At 37.4% G+C, this 20,871-nt stretch overlaps 1 long non-coding RNA gene across 1 annotated transcript in view; it reads right to left on the bottom strand.

Moving 5' to 3' along the window:
• The window catches only part of LOC102432781, a 76,050-nt gene extending 57,363 nt beyond the window's left edge, over positions 1–18,687 (bottom strand). Inside the window, exon 1 of the long non-coding RNA XR_330527.2 lies at positions 18,630–18,687. This is a non-coding gene — a long non-coding RNA (uncharacterized LOC102432781). The remainder of the gene's footprint in view (positions 1–18,629) is intronic.
• Between the last annotated feature and the right edge of the window lie 2,184 nt (positions 18,688–20,871).

Below are 20,871 nucleotides of genomic sequence, written 5' to 3'. Positions count from 1 at the left end.
ACACAAAATGTTCAATTAGAGGTTGCCTATCTATACTAATAATAGGATAATATGCAAATTGGTCAGGATGCTGTCACAATAACAACCGATCAGCAGGCTGCGTGCACAGCAGGTGCAGGTGGGCAGGGACTTGCAGCCTCAGGGACGGGGGCGGGGCTGAGGCAGAGAGGGTTCTCCGCGTGCCTGCACTGGGGGTCCGCAGGTATGCAGAGAGGCCTCTCTGCTGCAGCCCCAGCCGGGGGTCCGCAGGCCTCCCCGGCTCCGGCCTACCTCTTTGGGGCAATCCATCGAGGAGACCTGGATGGGTGGGCAGGGCCTCCCTCTTTGGGGCGATGCACACTGTGACAGGGCACAGGCCAGGCTGGGGAAACCCCCCCGCCAAATTTTGTGCACCAGGCCACTAGTATCTAATAATACCTATTTGGACCGGCAACACTGCTTTGGAGTCGTCCCACCAACTTTGTTTTATTGTTCTTCCTCTGAAGTCACCATAAAATATCACCAAAGTTATGTCTTCCAATAAATGTCATGCTATAATTTTGCTGTATTATTGTTTTTTAAGTGTCACAGTGAAAATAAGTAACTACATTAAAAAGTTACTACTGCCCTGGCCAGTGTGCTCAATGATTGGAGCATTGTCCCAGGCAGTGAAGGATCCCAGGTTCAATTCCTGGTCAGGGCACATATTCAGTTTTTGGATTTGATCCCAGTTGGGGTGTGTACAGGAGGCAACTGATTGATGTTTCTTTCTCATGTCAATGTTTCTCTCTCCCTCTCCCTTCCTCTCTCTCTAGAATCAATGGGGGGAAAATATCCTCAGGTGAAGATTAAAAAGTAAAGTTACTGCTTCATTCACATTAAGTAGTTGATGTCTTCTATTTGCTGGATACTAGTCTAGATACTACTGGCACACTTGTCATGAAGTTCACATTCTAGCGGGGGTAAGACAAACAACAATAAACTAGCACATATTTATATTCTGTTTGGCAGAGATAAGTACTAAGGAGAAAAATAAATCAGAGTAAGATAGTGCAGGGTGGGAGGAGGAGAAGGGAGTAAGGAAGCAAATCACATAGTTATTTGGAGTTTGAAGGGCAAAGAACAGAATCAGCCTAGTGTATTAATGTTAAGTGAGTTAATGGCAGAATAGTGGCAGATAAGATCAGAGAGGAAGCTGGGAGTTAGATCCTGTATGTAGGACTGACTTTATAGTTTTAATTATAAAACAGAGAAGCCCTTTGAAGGTTGAGTGCTGAGCATAGGAGAGATAAAATGCCAATTACTTTTAAAAGATTCATTCTTGGCTACTACATTAAGAATAAACTGGAGGTGGGGGGTGAGAAGGAGGGTAAGAGAAGGGAGACAAGTAGACTAGTCAGAAGGCTATTATAATTAATAATCCATGCCAGAGATAATGGTGACTTGGATCAAAGTGATAGTAATGGGGGAGTTAAAAATGGCTAGATTCTGGATATAAGAAAGTTTTTCTTTCTAAATAATTTTAGATTTACAGAAAATTTGCCAAGATAGTACAGAGTTCCCATATAACCTTCACCCAGGTTTCCCCAATTGTTAACATCTTATTGCATATTTGTCACAACTAAGAAGCCAAAATTGGCATATTACTATTAACTAAACTCTAGACTTAATTTGGATTTCACCAATTTTTTGGATCATTTTTAAGGCAATGTTAACTGAATGTACTGATGAATGGTGATGGAGTAGAAGAACAATAGGTCGACGGTATCTCTAAGGTCTTGCCTGAGCAGATGGAAGGATGGAGTTGTTATTTCCTGGATGAGAAACACCATGTTTGAAGACCAGGTTTGAATTTGGCTATGTTAATAAGATTCCTTTTAAAAATCCAGCTGGATATGTCCCATAGGCAGCTGGTTTTATAAGCATAGGTTTCAAGGAAGAGTATGTACTAGTTTGAGAGAGAGATTAAAAAACAGAATTGCAAGAACTTGACACTTAATTGCATACAATGAGCATAAAAGAAACTAAAAATGACTCCTAGGTTTCTAGGCAAGAAAAAACAGGTAAATGATGTTAGAGAATTTTTTTAATTTTAGCCCTCTCTTAACTAATATCCACATTTTACCATAATTCTCTAAAATGAAGCTACAAATATCAACTGTCAAAATTTCAGTAATAACCTTTAAAAATTAACACATTTTGCAGAAAGTATTATTTTAAAAAAACAACATGTATCAAACTTTTCTTGGTAAAAGAAACAAATTCTTTTGGCAAAATTATGAGAGATCAGAAAAGTACAAAATTGAGATTGTAAAGTTTACTTGTATACAAATATATTCAAGGATTCATTTCTTCATTCTTGTGTTTCAGACTAACACTGATGAACTGCAGTCTGTTCAGAGTGAAATTTGGAGCAAGTCATTCTGTTAATGACTTTCAGAAGGGTAAGAAATAAAAATAAAAAAGATATTAACAAAAGCTTATCAATGAAAATACAGAATAATCTATAACAAAAAGGAAGAACTCAGGCACACCTATAACAATTCACACTTGACAAAAGACCTGCTGACATGTCTTATTCCAAATTATAGGTGTATGAAGTTTAAATATCAGTATTTTTAAATTTGAACGTTAAACAATGAAAAATGCTTTCTCAATTCAGTTCCTTCCAAAGAGAAAATGAGTGATGAAAACTATCATAGGCCATGACAGAACATAATGGCAATTTTATACCCTGGCCTTGCTGGGTAAATGGGCTGGAATTTTACAACATGACCAAAAAAGCTATCTTAAAAAAAAAAGAAGGGAAAAAAAAGAATCTGAGTTAGGGTGCACGCATATGGCTTTCAACAAAGGTTACATTTTCAAGCAACCATTTGGGTTTCCTTAAATAGGACCCCTCCCTTCCATTTCCATCACTATCATTACCTCTAGCCCAGACTTTTGAAAGGGCCACTTAGCTAAGTTCTTCCTCCTACTCACTGATCTGGCAGTCACAAAAATTGAGCTTAATTCTTAACTGTGGCTTTAAACTTGACACCAGGGCTTTACCTCTTTAAACCTCAGTTTCTTCACCTGTGTGAAGGAAATAAATATATCCTCTTATCTACGTCTCAAGGTTATTATGGGAAACAAGTTAAATGATGTATGTAAAAGTTATTAATAAGGACTTCTGTTTGGGTATATAAAAATACTAGAGGCCCAGTGCACGAAAACCGTGCACTGGTAGGGTCCCTAGCTGTGGAGGGAGGCTGCTGGCTGGGCCTCCCTCCCTTCCCCCAGCTGGCCCTGCCCCCTGATCGAACTCCCTGGGGAGGGGACAATCTGCATACTACGCTTTTATTATATAGGAGGATTCCTGGCACAAAGACATAATCATGTTATCACCAGGACACAAACTCTTCGAGGATTTTTTGTTGCCCATTGGATCAGAACAAGTTCAGTGGCATGGTACCTGAGAACATCTGCAATATAACCTCAATATATCCCACTCCAGCTTTACCTCCTCATAAAATAATCCACTTTTAGTCACATTAGACTAGTTTTATCAGACTGTACATCTTAACTCACTGGTGAATTAAGAAATCATGGAGTGGGCTGTGATGATCACTTTTTTAAAGGAAATAGAAAATCTCTGAGTATATGAAGCATAGGAAGGGTAGTATTGTTTTGTGAAATTTTTCTTTCAATGTTGTACTTGTTACTAACAAGGAATGTCAAATGTGTTTCTTACTCTAGGGTCCAGGCAAAACAGTGTGGCAAACTGTACAGTGAACTATTCCCTCTTTTACAACCACACCTTCATGATCTTCAATCATCTACCAATCACTTTCCTTGCACCCAACTACCCTTCAATCTAAGCTTTCTGGGTCTTCTTTCCTTACCTGAAAAATGGTACTAACACAAATAGCCATCTCACAGTGTTGCTATGAAGAGCAGATCAAAGTCCTTCGTTACTAGGTTTTAAAAGAGATGAGCTTTTCTCTGCCCCTTCTTCTTTCCTGACTGCAAACCTGTATGACAAAGAAGTAATGCTGGTAATCCTGACCACTGGACACAAAAGAAAAATGAACCCAGTGGACACCAAGCTGTAATTATCTATAAAAGTAGGAGTTTCCTATTACCTTGGGTCCTAAGCTACTATTCATATGAAAGAGGCCTTTAAGTTAAACTATGTATGGAGGGATGCCTGAAGACTGAGTATAACAGTATTTCCTTGCTGCCTGAGGACATAAATTAATAACCGTCAGTACTGTAACAAAATGGTGCCCCTCGGGTCTACTGAGACTCCTGAGGGCTCTGTGTCCCTATCTTACTGTGATTTTCAATCATGAGGTTTACTTTATTAATAGTTTTTCTATAAATTTTCCTTGCTGTGAGTTAGCTCATTTCATTAATGATTAGGTGACTGGCCTTTAACTATCTATTCTAATTTGCTATTTATCTTCTTAACCTCATAACCCACAAAATCAAGTTTGTAGGACTGTGACTGAAATACAAATCAAGGTATGATGGGTGCAGACCTTCGTGGAGGCAGACACATGGCATGCCCAGTGCCCAGGTGTTGCGACTTCTATGTTGACTAGTAAGAGTAACAAAAACCAGTAACAAAAACCAGTTCACTTCCTGGTTCTTGACTATGGTAGTCAATTTTCAAATACATGAAGTATTGTATCAGGGATATTACATTTCAATTTTTAAAATTAATTATTTGCATAAATTTATAGGGAAACCCCCCAAGGTGAAGAATCAAGTGAAATTTTGGCTTATTTTTCAAAGTTCCACCTTTTTATTTAGACTACTCAATATATGTATATGCAAAAATACTAAAACATGAGCTGAATACATAAACACACACCCCTGCTCACAGCTCTTCATGGATCTCTACCACCCACTAATAAAGTGCAGTCTACTTATTATAATATTCAAGATCCTCTATTTCCAGCCTCAACTAGTACTGCTCCACTTTGAGAATCTCTAGCCCCCCAGGGGAAAAAAATTGCTGATAATAACTTGGGACTTCATGCTCCCTTTCTTCTATTTGATGGCAACTTTGTACATTTAACCTCACTTGTCATGAATATAATATTTCTATGGTCCATAACAATTAATACTTCAGGAACACTTATCTTGATTTATGCTCTAAGGCCTCACTCAAATGGCCTCCCTTCCTGGAATGCTCTCTTTTTTAATCCTACAAGCCAAAAATAACCTTCCAACTTCTGAATTATTTGTACCTTGCATCATTCATGGGTGGTGCTGCTACTACAATAATGTCCATCATTGTATGTTTTTTACTAGTTCTGCCAAGATTTTGGACTCAGTCACTTATAAAATATCAGTTTTGGGGAAAATTTCTTTAAGTTCCAGGTCCCTCATCTGTCAAATTGAGTTGAGAATATCTAGATGTGAGTACTAAATAAAATAGCTTAAATGGCCTTCTGTTATAGAACTCTGTTCTCCATAAGCAGACAGCATATGATAGGTGCCAAGTTTAGGAAACCTCAGGGCAATCTTATACTCTGTCCCCCCATTCCAAATTCCCCGCTCAGAGATTCTAATGAGAGGAGGGTGAGGATGGAAAGAGGTAGATATGTGCATTTTAAGACATCTTTCAATGTTTTGGACTCAACATATCCCAATCCTAATTGAACCACTGATTTAGATTTTGTGTAACTGAGAACAAGACTGGCTGAGACGGCAACATACATATATTCATGCTGATAATGGTTAACATTTTGACTCATAAACTCACCAAACCCTTACACATTTATTATCACTAAAAGAGACCTGGAAAGCTGCCAATGCAGGCAGCATCACTACCACTGTTCTACAGAAGAGGACACTGAGACTCCGGGAAAGATGACTGCCTAGAATTCCGAAGCTTACTGGCAAGAACTGAACCTCCATCTTCTATTTCCAAGTCTTATGTTCTTTTGGGAGAGTGCTAACAACTTGGAAGTTAATGATAAAAGCTGACCTTAAACTCAAAATCTATGATTTAACATTGCTGAACTTATAATGCTGACCGTGGTATCATTCAATCTTAATTTTCTCTTTTACTTAAGAGATAACTTCCTTTTTCTTCCTTTTTTTCACTTTCTGTCATCCTCAAAGGAACACTACAAAAATGCCATGTACCAGCTGTACTGAGAAGGGCAAAAATCTTAAGATTGGATGAATGCCAGGAGGCAGTGATCAATAGCAGTCGTGTTTAGAATTTAGATGAGACTCATGTAAAGAGCAATTCAATGAGGCTGAAGCCCTATGACAATATACTTTCTAGTTTCCAACGAAAGCTGCACTAATATAAATGTATAAGCTTGAGAACGTATATCATTTCTAACTAAAGGAAATGAAATGACTTTATGAAATAAAAATCAAATGTGTCTGTAGTAAGGGAGAAACAATTTACACAGCTGAAAATCAAGATGGGTAAAATACCTAGTTTAAATTCTAACACTAATCATCTTATAGCCCAAAGATAGATAAGCAATATGACTCTTGATAAAGAATCTTTTGGATCATGTACCGTATATACCATTTCTGTGTATTCCAAGGTTCACATTTGATCTGGAATTGCAAAAGATTTACTCCCCCTAGTAAAGAAAAAATGAGGCTACATTAACAAGAGAGATTACTTCCTCCTTAATGCTGTAAATTCTTACTGCTGGACCAGGTACATGACAGTAAGCACTGTCAAATTTATGTTTTTCTATAGATGGGGAAAGCAAGAGAGCAAATACTTAATTCTCACAAAATATGCACAGAGCGTATTTGAATAATAAGAGTCTATGGCAAGAAGAAGGTAAACCCAATGAAAAAAGTCTACTTGTAGGAAGGAAATCCACTTCTTTATTAAATGATCCTTCAAGCTTTGTATTTTTCCCAATTTCTCCGGTCACTTATTAACTTAGTGAACATATATTTCAATTTATGAAGCTAAAATAGTTACATAAAGAATTATTCATATTAATGTCCATTTCATCATCCTTGTGTTCCTTATTCCTTATACAGTCCAATTTAATAGCTCTCAGGGTTCTCTCAGATGACAGGAACAGTACAAAGCTGCACAACAATCCAAGGTCATCAAACCACCTCAAATTCAGTATAGAAACTTAGAAATTCACTGATGTGGGGAGTCTCTGACCAGCCCAATAATTACTGTGCCCCCTTTTAGAAAATATACTTTTTCTTTTTAATTTGCATGGGAATCAAAAGAACAATTATCTTCTCATTTGGGAGAAACCATTTTATAAGTTTTAGGAGGTAAAAATATCATACTTCTTGAAGCAAGGGGATTTAGAACAAAATGTGTATTGGAAAAATATACATTTTTCATTTTCTTTCATAGCTTTCATAAGACATGGATGACTCTAGGGACTAAGGCCCTAATACTCCTATAGTTACGAGAGTTATCCATAACGCACTATAGCAGCGGTTCTCAACCTGTGGGTCGCGACCACTTTGGCGGTTGAATGACTCTTTCACAGGGGTCGCCTAAGACCATCCTGCATATCAGATATTTACATTACGATTCATAACAGTAGCAACATTACAGTTATGAAGTAGCAATGAAAATAATTTTATGGTTGGGTCATAACATGAGGAACTGTATTTTAAAGGACCAGAAGGTTGAGAACCACTGCACTATAGATTCCTGAATCCACAGATTAAAACATCTAAGCTGAAAGTACATATAGATAAAATAAGCTTTGTAACTGAAGTATGACATTCAGAAAATGCACATGTAATAATCATACAGCTTAATGAATTTTCACAGACTGCATCCCTGTAGTAAAACTTTTTCAACTGTCAGATGACTATAATGTTTCCACTTATTACATAAAGTCATTCATCAAATAGGATAATCTTAATGAAAATGATCTGAAAAGGATAAAACACTATGTGATGTTACAGAAAAAATACATCAACATAGTTCATAAACAACAAATTCTGGAGTTCTCATCAAGTAAAGAGATCTTTGAATCCCATGACATATATAAAAAATAAAGACTTAATAGGCAAAGGAAAACTATTTCCACATAAAACATTGCAGACACCTGCCTACATCTTTACCCAAAACAAGAAAATATAGCAAACAGGAATCATTTAATGTTGCTGATAACAATAACTGCGGTAATAAACAACAATTAGCTAAATAGAGCTTTATAGTTACAAACATTTCATGTAATTCTTTAGAGGATAAAAAACAAGATGTAAGTGAGAAAAACAAGTTCTTCTCAATGATATTTCCAATACTACTGATTACCTCCAGTAACAAATTCTTGTAGCCACCACTAACTTTTCATTTTAGAACACTGGTTACGGTGCTCTCCAAGAGAAGTCTTCATAGCTTAAGAAGGGGCAATACAGCTTGGTCACTCAGTAGCCTACACAGCCCTGCAGTGAGTAAAAGTTCATCTTCCAACAGGGCATACCTTATTCACAAAAAGTTATTTTACAGGAGTGGATACCATTAATACTTGAAAATTAAGAATCGGTTCTTAATCAGATAATCCAAACATAATTAATTCAAACTTTATTTTTATGGATATTATCTTTAATATTAATGAGGTTTGTCCAAGTCTGAATTAGTCATGATTTCTGAGACTTCTTCCGTCCTCTACTTTACAAGGAAAGATTAATAAATGAAGACTAGCTAAAAAAGAAAAAAGAATCAGCTTTATTCTATCACTCAGCTCCAAAATCAGGAATGGCCTTTAGAAATTGGTACAAAACTTGTATTTCCATTCTCCTTTTTCTATGTTCCATTTCTTTTTCCCATGAACTTCATTGGTGGACATAGCCTTCTCTTTCTCCCTATCCTCCCTGGTACCTATTGTCTTAGATATTTGACTGTTACACATATGGCTGGTCCTATTTATACACCATATGACAGTGATTTCCACCTCTTCTGGTAAAAGAAGTTTAACACAAAACTACTTACAAGATAACAATAACATTTGGTAAATGTCATTTAAGAAAAGACAAGACTTATAAAGGTACTATATATTTAGCAATACAAATTCCTATTTTAATAACCTTAATAGCCTTTATATACATTTAAAAATGGTAATCCTATATAATAAAAGCCTAAATTGCAAATCAACCAAACTGCAGAATAACCAGTGGAACAACTGGTTGCTATGACGTGCACTGACCACCAGGGGGCAGATGCTCAATGCAGGAGCTGCTCCCAGCCCGCAGGCCCCAAGCTAGCCAAAGGCAGGTGCCAGCGGGGGTCCCCCGATCGCCCCGCCAGTTGCTCCTCAGAGGGAGGTGACCGGAGACAGCGGTGGGGGGTGGGGCCGGCCAGTGAGTGGGTCAGCGCCACCCCTGACCGCCCTGCCAGTAGCCTCCCACAGGCGGTGGCAGCGGCAGCAGGGGGCAGTGCCGGTGAGTGGGCAGCACCAGGGTGGCCAAGGCGGGTGCCAGCCGGGCCCCCTGGCCGCTCCACAGACCGGCCCTGATTGCCGGCCAGGCCTAGGGACCCTACCCATGCACGAATTTCATGCATCAAGCCTCTAGTATATATACGTGTATATTTGATATAATTTATTCCTGTTATAGCCAATGTTGTATGCTTATGACAACTTGAAAAAATCTCTAGTATATCATGTGAGACCCATACAGATTCTTGTACCACAATTTGAGAATCATTAAAATCAAGTTTTATGGTGATTTTCTAGACATGTCTCTATATCTAAGTATAAATGAAAGGATTCTGAGTTGTAAAGCAAAATCTCAGGACAGGAAAAAAAATGCACTCCCTACCCCACCACCCCCAGTGTATTTGAGATTTTTATATACTGTATCAGAAATCATGATGGTATAATCTTCCAAAAGCCAACAACAGCTTTAACAACCAAACAAAGTTATCTTGCTGTGCAGACAATTAGTGAAGAGCAATACATATAAAAATATGGGTCAGTGATTTTAAGATCAGTCTCCTCAATCATGATGGTCATACACACACACAGATGCTCATGTAGTTTCTATAAAGTAGAGTATTAGCCAATGAAATACACACACTCAACCACATAATTATCAACTGACCCCAATGGTTCAAATAAAGTTCATTTGATCTGTCTATAAACCACCAACTGAAGCATATAAATGTCCAATTACCTCTAATTTGAGGTAAGCAGAATAAACCACAATTGACTATAAAGGGCATTACAGGAATTGATTTATTCTGTTTTGGTCCAATCTGAACTCAGAGTATTAATGTATTGGAATAGACGTGAGTGACCATTCAACTGAACAGAGTCCATGGCAATATTTAATAATATAAAAATTACTGTCTATAACATACACAAAGCAATTTATGTGTGTGTGTATACGTACATATATACATACATGTATATGTACATATACACACATATGAGAGAACATGAGCACATAAACACTTCTTTTTGACATCTTATTCAAATGTGTTTTGAGTCTATTTTTCCCTAATTTTATATGGATAGAACATTTTACTTTGCAAGTTTTATAAAAGAAACATCATTTTTTACAAAGTATTAGAAGAAACATCCCCTGAAATAGTCATTAAAATTCTGTTTCTAATTAATCTGTATTGCATTGCCAGTTTAAAAGCAACAAGTCTGACTTGTTTTCTGAAAAATTTCTTCTTGCTCTGGGTGAATGGCTTGCACAGGACAAGTTTAAGATCACTCTTAACCTTAACACCCACTGCAGCCTTCTGTGGTCATGAGTCAGAAGGTAGAGACAGATCTGCATCCCAGTTTTCTCATGGTCTAACCACATCTGAAAAGGTTGCAATTATTCAGGCAACATACGTTTAATGCTATTAAATTCAATATTCAGCATGATACTGACAACATATAAGTTTTCAATATCCCCTGTTTTGGTCAGTCAACAAATATTTATGAGCAAGGTACTGGATGACAAAGTGAAGTCCCCACTTCTATGGGGGTTAAATTCCAAAGCCAGGAAGCAAGGTAAAACTCAATGTGATAAAACTACTAGATTTTCCTTTCTATCACCCATAAAGTACGATCCACATAGTTTTGTATAATCACCTACAGTAAAGTCTGAGGACCACTAAGTTAGATAAAAAGAGGGAAGAAAAGGAAAACCATTATGTACATAATAGGACATTTCAACCTTTAAGATTAATTTGTTAACTTCTTAGCAAAGAGGATATGGGTCAAGTATTCTAAAAGCATCCCGATTACCTACAGCAGGGGTTCTCAACCTGTGGGTCGCGACCCCTTTGACGGTCAAACGACCCTTTCACAGGGGTCACCTAAGACCATCCTGCATATCAGATATTTACATTACGATTCATAACAGTAGCAACATTACAGTTATGAAGTAGCAACGAAAATAATTTTATGGTTGGGTCACAATATGAGGAACTGTATTTTAAAGGGCTAGAAGGTTGAGAACCACTGACCTACAGAGTTTAATACATTCTATTTTAATATCAGGGATATATAACCTTAATATAAGTTAATGGATCTGTCTGAAATTGTGATGAACAAATAAGATGGGGTTGGAGAGGAGCAACAGCTTTTGAGAGCACTGGGTGTGTTGGGTACACCCAGTTTAGCAGAAATTAAATGCACATGATACAACTCCCATTGTATTCTAAGGACACTGTAATTAACATAGCATTGACATGTAAATGTTTATTTTAAGAATAAATATAACTGTATTTCATTGATTCTTTCAATAAACATTTATGAGCATTTACTATGTACCAGCTATGAAAAAACTCCATTGCTGCTCTCAAGGAGCTTAACAATGAGAGAGAGAATCACTAAGTACTATAGGAAAATAATGTACAAAAAATATAGTGGAATAGAAAGAAAAAAATGTCTACATCTGCCTGAAGGCTGTAGGAAAGGCTTAAAAAAGAAACAGTGCTAGCCCTAGCTGGTTTGGCTCAGTGGATAGAGTGTCAGCCTGCAGACTGAGGGGTCCTGGGTTCGATTCTGGTCAAGGGCACATGCCTGGGTTGTGGGCTCCATCCCCAGTGGGGGGTGTGCAGGAGGCAGCCAATCAATGATTCTCTCTCATCATTGATGTTTCTATCTTAATCTCTCCTTCCTCTCTGAAATCAATAAAAATATATTAAAATAAAGAGAAACAGTGCTAGGAGAAAGAAGCAGTGGAGAAGAATCTTAGGCAGAGGAACACTCCTGCAAAAGTAAAGAAGTAAAGGAGAATACGGTATGTGGTATGTTTAACGGGTCTCCGTGGACTGGAAATGGTACATTGTCTCATAATATTTCACTCATAAGGAAAAATTGATTCCTGGGATTCTGGTGAGGAAATTAACAATACTCTGTATCTACCAATGGTTATGCAACTAAATATTCTGTTTCTTAAAGTATCTACTACAAAATGGAAGTAATTGTAGATGAGGAGAACAATTTCATGAGAAAAGTGTTTACCTGCAATTTCTGCTTTAACTTTTAAGATTCACAAATGGGCATAGTCTTGACTGCCTCGGAAATGAGGGGACAGTATGGTCTGATGTTTAAGTGTCAAGGCTTTAGAGTGCTGTAAAGTAGATTCAAGTCTGGGCTCTGCCATAAATTAGCTATGTGATCTGGGAAAGTTGCATAAGCTTCCTAAGCCTCAATTTCCTTATCTAAAAAAATGAAAATAATACACGTTACCTCTCAGTGCTGTTTGTGAATATTAAAGCAATGATACAGGCAAAGCCTAAATTTAATCACAGTATTTGCAACACAGTAAGCAATCGATGAATGAAATTACTACTATGATTTACATTAGCTGTGGAAATCATACCCCAAACTAATGTTGCTATTACAATTTCTATTCTAGACACACACAAAAAGATATTCTTCACAAAATCTTTTGCTAATTTAACCTTGATGCTATTGAAACTTTCAATATTACTTGGGTTACAGTTTTCAGTATGTGTTGAGGACTGACTGGGAACAGTATTAATAATTTTTTTGTTATTTTTATATGTGACACCTTGAATAAAATAAATCTAATAAAACTAAGCCACATTGAGTGCTCTTTGGCATTTTCTATATTGGTATATGGGGGGTTAAAGTAAAAGAAAAATCACCCAAAGACCTGGGGTCTAGCCCAGTTTTCTTGTTATTGAACTTAAGACCTTGGAAGAATCATCTATTCATCAAAGAGTCTTCATTTCCTCGCATACTGAAACATTATTTGGAATGTAAGAGTGTTCTCTTGAAAAGTTTGTACTCCAGAGTCACAGTTTAATGAGCACAGAGTTTCAGTCCAGGATAATGAGAAGGTTCTGGAAATGGGTGGTAGTTGTTGTGCAACAATGTGACTATAATTAATGCCAATTAAATATACTTAAAGATGGTTAAAATAGTAAATTTTATGCTATGTATTTTTTACCCAATAAAATATTTAAAAAATGTAAGTCTGTGTTCTGTATCTCTCCCTTTCTTTCCTTTTTCTTTCTTTCTTCCTCTTACATCATTTTAGAAAAATCTTTATTAGAGCCAGGGAACAAATATAAATTCAGAATTTATTTTTTTAGAATCTAATTTTTGTAGTAAACTCTGTATTGTGGGACATTACACCTAGGAATATTACTTCCTTGGTTCAAAATTTCCAACCAGAGCTAGCTATTCAAAACCTCTCAAATATAGCAGGCTAACATCCAACTGCTTTACATTTATATATCCAACAATGGGAGGATAATTTCTGTAAAGAAAGTTGGACAACTGAAATGATTTATGCTCTTATTTCCATCAGGTTCTGTATCTCTTTAAGCAATTCATTCACCCACTCATTCATTCATTCATTCATTCATTCAAATATTTATTTATTAAGTGCTTATTATGAAGCAAGCATTGGGACAAGGACACAAAGGAGAACATGACATAGAGCTGAGTGGGAAAGACAGATACTATTCAAATAAGTGCTGTAAACTATCAGAAGCTTTAACAGGAGACTGGAATAGCAGTTATAAAAGCAGGAGTCCACTGTGTCTGAGAGGGTCAGAAAAACAAAGGGAGAATTCAATAAGCTGAGTCTTAAAGGCACAGCATGTATGCACATGAAGATGATATCATGAGCAGCGTTATCCCTTTAAATCTTCATGACTAGAGAAGGCCAATTCTCTGAAAAGGCAACACTGAAAGTACCTCTTAAATAATCCAAGATGGTTAAAAATTCAAATTTCATAATCCCCTTCTTTATCATAAAGGGGGGGAGGGAGGAGGAGACAAAGAAAGAAACCACTACAATAATCTTCAAGCAAAACAAACAAACATAGAATCATCAAAAAATAAAGTACTGTTGATTTAAAAAAAAAAAGAATCTAAAGGAATTCTGGTGCGTGCATAAAAATATTCTTTTCAATTGATTCTGATATTGTCACCTACCTCCGCCCTCATCCTGAGAATCCCTAGGCAGAAAAGAAAAGGCACTGCCATGAAGAAGTAGGAATGCTAGTTCTCAATGTACTGTGACCGCAATAGGCAAAGTAAAAAAAAAAAAAGAGGAGGGAACTGTGGCAATTTCACTGCTGAGGGATCCCAATGCCTGGAGCATGTTGTGACATAAGGTTCCATTGGCAGAAGAAACTCCCAGGCCCTAGAACTTCTACAGCTTCCAGAGACCCCAGCCCCTTGGACTAGAAGGAGAGATGGGCAGCACTCCTCCCTCTCATGAGATGACTTCTCACACTGACGGTGGTTACTTTACCTGAGAGCAATTTGCCAAAACAAAAGTAGGAGCAGGTGTGGAGCTAATTGGACACCCTGACTTTGAAAGAGGCTAGATGAAGACACAGGGACACAGAGACACACAGGGAGAAGAAGGCCATGTGAAGCTAGAGGCAGAGATTTGAGGGCTGCATTTACAGGCCAAGGAACACCAAGGATGACCGCAGTCACCAAAAGCCAAGAAAGCCAGGAAGGATTCCTCCCTGGAGCCTTCAGGGGCAGCATGGCGTCGGCGATGACACCTGGATTGTGGACTTCTAGCCACCACAACTGTGAGAGAATACATTTTTGTTACTGTTTTTAAAAACAATAACAACAACAACAACACTAAACCTACTTGTGTTTTCATTGCTAAAAAGCACATCATCTAAAAGGAAAGGAAAGAGAGCATAATGGGTCTTATTTTAGTACTAAAACAAAGTATGTGAGCAGTTTGCTTAGAGAAACCAAATGGCTCATTTAGAGCACCATTAAATATATCAGAGTCACTAAAATAAAAATCCAGTAAAAACCAGACAGGAAGAAATCAAGTTAAAATGTACAACTATAAAACTTCAACATTTTAACCCTTTTCGGTCCAACGTGGAGGCTGACTCGACAGACCAGGCGCTAGGAGCAGGTCCAACATCGAGGCTGAGCTCAACACCGCAAACCGGTTCAACATTCAATCCCATCAATTAATTTGGACCAGACTGTTTGAATTCCAAAAATAAAATTGGACCACAAAGGGTTAATGTATGACATAATCTTAGTTATCTGAATATCATTTTCCCACACCTAAAAAATAAGAATCATAAGCATCATCTGGAATATATTAAAAGTAATGCTTAATTTTCTAGTGTTAAAGTGCCTCTAAGCTGTTTCCTACTCTGCTCCTTTATACTTAACGTTCAGTTTTATCAACCTTATATTCTACTTTCTTTTCAAAAACAGCATAGCACTAAGATATTTCTCGGATGTATTTCCTCAAGTTTCAGCACTGTTGCTCCTTTCTTTACATTTCTGCAAAGTCCTTCCAGGCACCAGAGGCTGGTATAGGCCTTTGTGAGCATCAAAGTAACATGAGGAAATCTGGCTGAATAATGAAGTGAAGCTGTAAGTCCAGGATTATGTAACATCCCGAAATCCAAAAAGCAATGTGGTCCATTGATCTCTGCTAAAACTACTTTTTTTCAGATTTCACTTTAAAATGTCTAAGTTACAAGAACACACAACATCCTGTCAGTTAAGTAAAAGTCCATTGAGCAGTTCAAATATTTCTCTGCTTGTTTTGATACCCAAAAGACCTCTATCTCCCAAATCACTACATGTTGGGTATCCAGAAAACCTTAAGATTTTTCAACTTCATGTTTCTCTCCTATTCCTAACAATGCATACAACATATTCTAGGCAGATCTTAGATCTGTCTTTTAACAAAAAGTTGCATCTGATTCCTGTGAGGTGTGTTCCAACTTTATTTTAGTGTACTCAGACTTTAAAGCAATTTTCTTAGGAATATTTTCTATGCAAGGAAAGAGATAACTACCAACCATCATTTATAAAATTTCTTGGAAATATAGATAATTACATTAACTTTTATTCAAACACTTTTTCCAATTAAAACAATATTCTGTATCATATGTTCTTCTTAATAAACACACTTGCTGACAGAAGCACAAAACAGGCAGAAAGAAAGCTATGTGTGTCCCTTTCTCACACTTTCAGTTTCTATATACTAATTTCTTAAAATATCTATAAAAAGGTAATAATAAAGCACCATTTGGAATAGTTGTAGGTTCAGTGCTCTAGAATGAAGCTGACCAAAGGCCTCAGAAGGCACAGCATCAAACACAAAATGATTATGTTTAAACATATTAAAGGGGGGATAAAGTTTACTCTAAAACTACCATATCCATTAGTTAAAGCACACACACACACATAAACAGGAAACCTGATCATTCACATCATATACTTCTTCTTAGAGATGACAGAACTGTGGGCCATCACTGCTTTACAGAGTCCCTCCAAATAACATCTTCTGGGTCTGTTTCCAAAGGGGCACCTGAAAAGCCATGAAGACCTTCATCCCCTCTCACTTTCATTTGCAAAGAAGCTCAGTGTAAAAAGGCTAATTCTGGGATCCGTCAGTAGACCTGAATCTGTCAGTAGGCTGCAGTCCTTAGTGTCTCAGGGAACACCTGAGTCTTGGCTACTACCCAGGCACTCATCCCTTTGTTAACATCCCTCTTTCTGAGGGCTGCCATCTCTGAGCACTCAGACAAGGCTGTGAACTGGAGGCAGCTCGGCCATTGAGAGTGATGCTAAAACACAGCCTTGGTCACTGAAAGCTCCCGACTGAGCAGCAAAGCCACGTCAGCTACAGAGCCTCTTATTGTTCCCAGTATGGTCCTTGGTGGTTATACAGAAGGAAATGAGTTGTCCTTTTGACAATAAATTCCTCCTCCTTTCTTAAACTTCAGAAAACAAACAAACATGACAAATATGGGAGGGGGTGAAGTGTAAAGGGATGGCCTTGGCTGGGGGAGTTCATGTTAGGTATCTGCCGCAAAGGAAAAAGCAAACTCTGCTGGCCTTTTCACTTTCTGTCTGTATATTTCCCAGCTGGCACAGTATCAAAACCAAATACGTTCGAATTTATGAGGAAACAAACGAAGAAGCAGAAGAGGCCAGCTCAAGGGAAAGAGCAATTTCTTACAGCTTAAACACTATGAGAAATCAAGTATACAGTATCAACAATTATAACAATAAAGCATATTTAGTAACATACACAAATATGCATGAATTCACACAAAGGAAATAGAGTAACAGGGCTTTCTTCTGGTCTAGAGTATAACTTTCATTTTACAATTTTATATGCAGAAATGAGAGCTTCTTAGTGAAATGAATAGGTATGTTCTTATCTGAACATGCAATATTCATAAATATCAAATGCTTTCATTAGATTTAAGATTTTCTTCTTAAATTTAAGTTTTCCCACTATAGCCCTAAGATCTAATTTCCATGCCATGACAGTTCATGTCTGCATTTTAAGCTTGTGCAGAATCCACCACCTGATTTAGCAGTCAGGCTGCACACGCTGTAGCTTCGTTCTCGGGCACCTTTGAAGACAGAGTGATATTTAACACGGAATATAAGCAGGCTTTTCATCTCCCACTGTGCGGTAATTGTTTCCCACTTCAGAACTATAACATGAGCCATCATCTCTGACTTGCTCTCTAAATGCTATGGCCAGCATGAAAAAAATGACAAAGGACATTATGGTCTTACTCAAGGGAGTCAGATCTTTGCTGACTGCCAAGGAGAAATCATGGCCAGTCAGGCACAGCACAAAGGGAGCATGAGAAATGACATACGTTACTGGGCCTGCTTCTAGGAAATCATTTCTCCTAAATGTCCTCGGAATGCAGAAGCTGAGCCTTTCTCGGTGTCTAACACACAAGATAAAAATTACTGCTGCACATGACTGGCGTTTACTATTGTACATATATACTTGCTGGAAATTGTTTACAGAATATACAGTGAAGGTGGGAGATACAGAGAGAGCTTTCCCCTAGATTCTATCTAGGAGTTGAATTGAAGCAACCAATGCTTTCAGTTATTATCATATTGGGTTCATGTAAGCTGTTTAGCAAGTCTAAAGATGATATAGTTTAAAATCCTATCAGGCCTGGACCACAGAGTCAACCATCTGCTATATTAAACAGGCGCAATATATAATGAAAAAAAAAAAAAAAAAAGGCTGTGAAGTAGCAGGGCAAAGGCCAATCAACAAATTATCTTGGGCATTTTCGTCCCACATCAGAGGAAACAAATTAATATGAGAAAGTGACACAAGCTACACAGACTTCAATCCAATTTGACTGTCATGATGTATAAATAAACATAAAAGGCAGATGGAAAACACTTTCTCATTAAAATATAAACCCTTACCTTTGCTTGCCTCTTATTGGCCTCTCTTCTGGCTTCCCTTTCTTTCAATCTTTTCTCCTACAAGAAGAGGGGGAAAATGAGTGATATACTTCCAACTATTAGGTGTAAATCAGACTGCACATTCATAACAGTTTTTATTAAATCAAATGATTACTGAATAAATATTTATGAGATTGGCATACATATTCGTAATCATTAAGTATGTGTCCAACAGAACTAGAATCAAATCCCATTTCTACCACTTACTATGCAATTTTGAGCATCTTATTTATATTCTCTAACTCTCATTTTCTCATCTAAACATGGAAACAGAAGCACATATTTCATAAAACTGGTATAAGAATTATATAAAATAACATACATAAGTATTTAGCACAATTAGGGATATATGACTGGTACACAATCAATGTTAGCTATTAGAATAAAAAGAAGGAAAAATGCAATATTGACTATTTCGCTTTTCCTTTATCTAAACAGAATTTATAAGGATATGAATCCTCATCTCTGGAGTTCTTAGAAAAGTGGTAATATTTCCCCAAACAAAAAACAATAAAAGATTGTTCTCATAAAGCATGTTATTTCATTGAATTGCACTGTAATTTCCTCATTAGTTTTTCAATGATCATAAACTTGTCAGAAAATGCAACACTAACTTTTTTTAAATAAGAAAAAATAAATGTGCACAATATTAAAATCCATAGCAACTAAGTGACCCATCTAAAGTTGAAAAGAATTTTGTTTTAAATAAAAACCTCTTTTCCTCTTCAAGAATAAAGTGTTAACATAATAAAGACTATTTTCAATCCGAAGTGCATAGCTAACAATTTATATATTTTTAAAATTTTCTTTTCATGAAGTAATATGAAAGTGCAAGCATGATTCACTATTATATTAAGCAGCTGTTAACATGAGAATTAACAAGTTTTCCTAATCAGAATACACCATCATATCTGCTTTCTCCAGATTCAAAGGCCAATTCTAACACACACTCTGAAAAGACAGACCTGAGGTTGCTCTGCTGCTTACAGCATTGATAAGGACAGACAATTGCTACTAACCACCTTATCTAAGTTTATAGACTCCTTTACGACAAAGTGAGAACATAAATGTTGAAAGTCTCAAAGAAGAGGGGATAAAGTGAGAACATAAATGTTGAAAGTCTCAAAGAAGAGGGGAGTTCACAGAGCTTAGAGATTAACTTTCTACAGTTTGCACAGCAGAAAATCTAAATTCTAAGGGAAACTAACAAGAATTCAAATTCAAACAGCAACAGTGAATGTGTCACACCCCTAATGCATAATGTTAAATTATGACTTTCTGTGATTATTATTCTTTCTCTACCCCAGTTTTGGAGAAAATGGGTGTTACTTTGACTTCCAAATAAAACATACAACTAAAAGGGTAGGTAAAACTTAAAACAATGTGCAATTATTTATACAGAGGAACATTCTTTTTTTTTTTAATGTATTTTATTGATTTTTTACAGAGAGGAAGGGAGAGAGATAGAGAGCCAGAAACATCGATGAGAGAGAAACATCGACCAGCCGACTCCTGCACATCCCCCACCGGGGATGCCCTTGACCGGAATCGAACCCGGGACCCTTCAGTCCGCAGGCCGATGCTCTATCCACTGAGCCAAACCGGTTTCGGCCAGAGGAACATTCTAAAGATTACTTGAAAGTTCCAGGACCAAGGTCAGAGGAAAAGGAAAGATGAAGAAACAAAAACCCAGATTCTGACTTTTTCAAAGAGCTTACTTAGAAAGTGACAGAGACTGATCTCAAATCTGGATCTTTGTATGCCAAGTCTAGTGTTTTTTTTTTCTAGAAATTCTAGTAAATATTAAAAAGTTGGGGTTTAAAAACTTTAACCGATGTGACTTTAATAATAAAAGAAAATAAGACCTAGAATTATTTGAACAAACAGCCAAATAATGCAATCCTATATAATAAAGAGGTGATATGCAAATTAACCCTCATGCCCTCACAAGATGGCTGCCTATGACCAGGTGAGGGACGACCAAACAACTGAACAAGCAGGCTGCATGGGGCAACCAGGCCAGCGGGGGGGGGGGGGGGGGGGGGTTATGAGGGAATACCCAAATGATGGAAAAAGCGGGGTGGGGGGGGAACCCGGCCCCCCGGGGGGAAGGGGGGTTTAACGCGAACCAGCCCACAAAAAAGGGGGGGCACTTTGGGAACAACAAGCCACCAAGGAGGGGGGGGGCATTTGGAACCAATAA

The sequence above is a fragment of the Myotis lucifugus genome, unplaced genomic scaffold, assembly GCF_000147115.1.
Source record: "Myotis lucifugus unplaced genomic scaffold, Myoluc2.0 scaffold_362, whole genome shotgun sequence".
Classification (NCBI taxonomy): domain Eukaryota; kingdom Metazoa; phylum Chordata; class Mammalia; order Chiroptera; family Vespertilionidae; genus Myotis; species Myotis lucifugus.
The sequence above is the reverse complement of the archived record's forward strand: the minus strand, read 5'-3'. Positions and strand labels throughout refer to the sequence as shown.